A 6,000-nucleotide genomic window follows, 5' to 3' on the forward strand; every position below is an offset into this window, starting at 1 on the left:
AATGTTCGAAAAAGTTAATCAATCGTGTATTAATTTAGGCCATAACAACGCTGGCGTTGAGTCGTCTCTTCACAGGCGTGGAGTCGTCTCATCACAGGCAGGGGCGGATTGGCAATCGGGAATACCGGGAACAATCCCGAACGGCCGGTCCATTTCAGGCCGAACCGGCCGCTGGTCAAAATGTTTATTTTTTATTTTTTATATTATACGTAACGCTACCGTACCGGCCTGTGGCCGGCCGCTCAGCTGCCGCGGAACGCAGCTGTGTGTGTGTGTGTGTTTCAGACCGGGCCAAATCAATACTTCCAATCTTGAGGGGGGATACAAGCGGCCCCTCCCAACTTGGACTGATCCTCGTATTTCCTGACATCCGATTGGCTCAAAGGAGTTTACTTAGTTAGGTTTGGGTTTGTGTGAATGCAATGCAACAGAGACAGACGGTAAAAATGGCGAAAAGAATGAAAGAAGAGAAAGAAATGGGTGGGGCCGAAAAAATAAGAATGAAAAAGTAAAATATGTTGGCACAAGAGGCAGCTAAATGTGCCAAATTAATGGACCTTTTCCGCACTGAAAAGGGTGCTGTGGCAGGAGGTGCAGATGAGGAAGGACCCAGCAGCATGGACAGGATAGGTGCACGATTAGGCCGGCGAGCGGCTGGCTGCCTGTGCGTGAGCGTGGCGTTTTCCATGTCTTTGCACACCAGAAACGAGTCTGACGCGGCGCTGCTGCTAGGTGTCATAATAAGCCTACAAAGACAAACATCTTTTCCTATTATATTTTGCTTGGAAACGCTTCCAACACGTTTGCGTGTCACGTGAAAAATAGACGTCTGTTCTATTTCTAGCATGCGCCCGTTTTCCGCGCGCGCCCTGTGTCATGCAGCTCTAACCTGTTAACATGGGAGCTGAAATAAAAACGGACATGCCACGCATCCAGTCTGTCGCCGGCCTTAGTGATAAATGACAAAATATTGATTTGAAAAGGAGTTAATTGATTTAAAAACGATTGTATTGGTACCGCTAAGAAAATAGTCCATTCCGGTGTGGTGAACAAATGAGTCCTATTGAAGAGATGAGTTCGAGCTTAGGACCCTATTAGTATGCCTAATCCGTCAGGAGGAGAAGAGAGGAAGAGGAGCAGTAGGAGGAGGAGCAGGAGGAGCAGGAGAGAGAAGGAGGAGAAGAGATGAAGAGGAGCAGCAGCAGGAGGAGAGAGAATGAGGAGGAGAAGAGAGGAAGAGCAGGAACCAGGAAACAGACAGGTATGCACACTGCCCCTCTACCTGTCTGTTTCCTGGTTCCTGCTCTTCCTCTCTTCTCCTCCTCATTCTCTCTCCTCCTGCTGCTGGGCTGGGAAGGCAATCATATTAGGCATATCAATCAATCAATCAATCAAAGCTGTATTAAGGACACACACAAAAATAGAAAAATACAGCACAGTGTTACATATTTACATATAGGATAAAATGCCAATAGTTCCACATACTAGATAATAACATGACTGAAGCACAGATTGAATTAGAAAATATATTATTCTTTGCCATGTTTATTACTCATGTTCTTCTCATGCATATGTTATGTAGCTGTACAATCAGTAAGCAGAGGCAGGGTCCAGCACAGGGGAAGCTGAGGCAGGGAGAGTTGAAACTAAGTACACACACACACACACACACACAAAATCTCTATTGTATGGGACTGCATTGTAGTTTTTGAGTATGAGAGTGGGTGTGAGTATTTGTAACTATTTTAACACTCTGACTGACTATACACATGACATGATGGTAGTTAGCAGTATACTGTGTGACTTATGTGTTTGAGATTAGGTTTTGCTGACCTGGTTGTTTTCAGTGCAGTGGTGACTTGCTTATACAACCTGATGAGGCAGGTGTTATCCTAAAGTTTCTAGAAGGTCTTCAGCGTAATCTGATTGTCTTTATACCATAAAAACACTTTTAGAATGAAAATAACTGCAAAAAATCCTGCTCGTGTACCAAGGGCACTCGCGTAAAAGGCCTCTCCGTCTTAAAGTCCCGGGCTGAATTTCAGTCCCAGTACGTCCCTGATCACAGGTGTCGGGGCATCCGAAGTCTCCATGAGAGGCTGGATACAAACTGGAGCTGATGAACTATTTACCTCGGGACTAGTGTCCCGAGATAACAACAGAAAAGCAGATGGGAAATGATTAGCGTAGCTGCTGTTCAGAATATTATATTAATGCTTTTGATCCGATTTAACTGTAGTATAAAAAGATAATTATAATGTGAATGCTTGGCTAAAGAGATGCGTCTTTAATCTAGTTTTAAACTGGGACAGCGAGTCTGAACCTCGAACAATATCAGGAAGACTATTCCAGAGTTTAGGAGCTAAATGTGAAAAAGCCCTCCCTCCTTTAGTGGACTTAGATATCCTAGGAATGACCAGAAGCCTAGAGTTTAGTGATCTTAAAGAGCGCGATGGATTGTAGGGCGATAGAAGATCCGTTAGATACACTGGAGCTAAACCATTTAGGGCTTTATAGGTTAGTAGCAATAGTTTGTAATTGATACGGAACTTCACAGGTAACCAGTGTAGAGATGATAAAATTGGTGTTATATGATCATATTTTCTTGACCTAGTAAGAACTCTAGCAGCCGCGTTTTGGACTAACTGTAGTTTGTTTATTGAGGATGCAGGACAACCAGCTAATAAAGCATTACAGTAATCTAATCTCGAGGTCATGAATGCATGAACTAACTTTTCTGCATCAGAAATAGATAGCATGTTACGTAGCTTAGCAATGTTTCTAAGATGGAAAAATGCCGTTCTTGTAACATATGAAATATGATTTTTGAATGTCAGGTTGCGGTCTAATATAACACCCAGGTCTTTTACTGTAGTGGATAAAGTGACAGGACATCCTTCCAAGGTAAAATTGTATTGCGAGAGGTTTTGTGGGCAGTTTTTTGGACCAATAAGTAACACCTCCGTTTTATCTGAATTTAATAGCAGAAAATTACACGTCATCCAGTATTTAATATCTTCAACACACGCTGTCAGTTTAGATAATTTAGCGTTTTCATCCGGTCGTGATGAAATATATAATTGAGTGTCATCAGCATAACAGTGGAAATTAATTCCATGTTTTCTTATAATATTACCAAGTGGCAGCATATATATATAGAGAATAGCAGAGGGCCTAACACGGATCCTTGCGGCACCCCATAGTCTCCTGACGTCATCTTTGATTTTTCCCCATTTAGACAGACAAAATGGTAGCGGTCTGATAAGTACGATCTAAACCAGTTTAATGCCTGTCCCTGAACACCAGTATAATTTTGAAGTCGATCTAAGAGTAGTTTATGATCTATGGTATCAAACGCAGCACTAAGATCGAGTAGAACTAGTATTGAGATACAGCCTTGGTCAGAAGCTAGAAGTAAATCATTTGTGATTTTAACGAGTGCAGTTTCTGTGCTATGATGCGGCCTGAATCCTGATTGAAATTTTTCATAGATATCATTTTCTTGCAAGAAAGCGCACAATTGAGCGGACACAACTTTTTCTAGTATTTTAGACATAAATGGAAGATTTGAAATTGGTCTGTAATTTGCTAGGTTATTATGATCTAATTGTGGCTTCTTAATGAGAGGTTTTATGACTGCCAACTTGAATATTCTTGGAACATGACCTAAAGATAAAGATGAGTTAACAATATTGAGAAGAGGCTCTTCCACTACAGGTAACAATTCTTTCAGTAGTTTAGTGGGTATTGGATCTAATAAACATGTTGTTGGTTTAGATGCAATGATAAGTTTATTTAGCTCTTCCTGTCCTATAGTTGTAAAGCGGTGTAGTAGTTCTTGACGGGCGATAGGAGATGACAGGAGATGACATGGCTTACCGTGTTTGTTGATTAATCCAACTTACCACAGTTGCTTGCTGGACACTATTTACTAATCCAACTCACTACAGTTGTTTAATGAACTCAGAAAACAGGAGACCTGGGTGCAGAGATGACAAGCTAACAGGCTAGCGAAATGCTAACGTGTGATGGTGATTTAGATTAAAAGCTAGCGATGTCAAATTTAACGTGATAGGCAATATTTAAACAATATATGGTGATGAGTAAGTTATATTTAGCAGTAGAACAAAGAAAATATATCAAATAGAGATTCAAAAGCAAGACTGTACAGAGCTACAAACACTAGCTGAGCAGGAGGCAGACAGGAGACAGGAGCAATCGATCAGGAGAAATCAATCGAAGACCAGATAGAATACGTGTTCTTTTAACAGAAAAGCTCTGATTGGGGGATTTTAATTATTGAAATCTGGCAACCTCTTCGCAAAAGTGCTCACATCCCCTGCACAGCTTGGAACATAACATTTATATCCATGATCTGCTATTTTCGCTATTGTCCTGGCTTGCTTCTTTACAATACCTGCAGAACTTCTGATGATTCGGCTGAGCCGGTCCACTTTAATACTGCCTGGCCTTGAACATGTGCTGGTATATGCAAATTTTGAGGGTGTAAATATTAATGATCCCGACTGTTACATTACAGTTGGTGTTATGTTGGGATTCGCCCGTTTTTCAGTGGTCTTCTGCACGCACAAAATGTACATATGAAGGAGGAAACGGAGGATGGTGTTTGATGCTCACTGTATGTCAGTTCCATGTACAGAACTCTTTTTATTCAACTATGCCAAGGTTTTCCATTCTATGGCACCTTTAATTGACCTATCGGTAAGCCCCTCCCCTCGAACGCAGATGAGCCAATAGCAGTTGAGTATTGCGCTGGGACCGGAACTCAGACATCTTTAGGTGTCAGCGCCATAGAGAAACATTGGAAAATCCGAAGCTCTCATCGGTTTGATGCTAAAATGTCATGCCTGAGGTACTGTAACACTGATTCCAGGGATCCTGAGAGGATTTTCTGTTTGTCATACTCTCGTTAAGTTACGATTAAAGTCCCTGCTAACATACAAACCGAAATAAATTTGTTCTCACGTCATGTAACACTGTAGGTCAAAAACACGAAGGTCTACATTTCAGTGCCTCTCCATATTAAACTGGTTATATGTAAATTAATTTAATTTTAGATATGTTTAAGGTCTACATTATCTGTCCTACTAAGGAGGACCTCTATTTTGATGGGTTTTATAGTCTACGGGTAGTGAAAGGGAGAGCTCGCACGCAGTTTATCAGAGTTGTTTTGCAGATACAAAGTTTACCAGTTATTAACTGAACCCCCGAAAAGTCATAAGCTCTGTGTATATGTTTGTTTACTGTTAGTTGTATGAGTGTTTTTGTGTAATTTGCGGTCTATGTTAATGGTAATACAACGGAGAGAGATAGTTTGTGAATGAGACTCTTACGATGATTTTTGGAAAGAAAAAGGACATCATAAACTTGATAAACCATCAGTAAAGTTTGGCCGTCATTCGGACAGGGTATACGCTACATTCTGTGTCCAAAAACATCTTGGGATAAGGTCTTGGGAAACATCTTCCGAGTTAGCAACAGTAACTAAGGGGGTGGGGCTTACCGATAGGTCAGTTGTACATCATGACTTAACGTAAAAAATAAACAGGTAATTTCCATTCACTCTAATCCACACCTTTTTTAGAGTCAACTTAAAATAAAAAAGCACATTTCACTAAAAATATTAAATTAATTGTTTCATAGACTAAATAATTTAGGACCTTTTACATGATTTATTCAGGTAGATTGCATTAAAGAAATCAAGCCTTAAAAACTACTAAAAAATATTCTGTGTAATATTGTTACCATAATTTTTTTAAGTAAATAGCACATCACATTTTTTACAGTGTGGCGTTCCAGCGTATGACGTAGTGACGGTGACGAACGCGGAAGTGCAGAGGATAGAGAAAAACAAAACTTGGCTCTCACGATCAAACATTGATCAAACAGTAAGCATATTCTCACCGGAGTGCCCTACGTCATACGCTGGAACGCCAGTCTCTCGTGAACGCACATATGACAGTGTGATTACAGTTTGTT

Source organism: Gobio gobio, assembly GCF_949357685.1.
Source record: "Gobio gobio genome assembly, chromosome: 2".
Classification (NCBI taxonomy): domain Eukaryota; kingdom Metazoa; phylum Chordata; class Actinopteri; order Cypriniformes; family Gobionidae; genus Gobio; species Gobio gobio.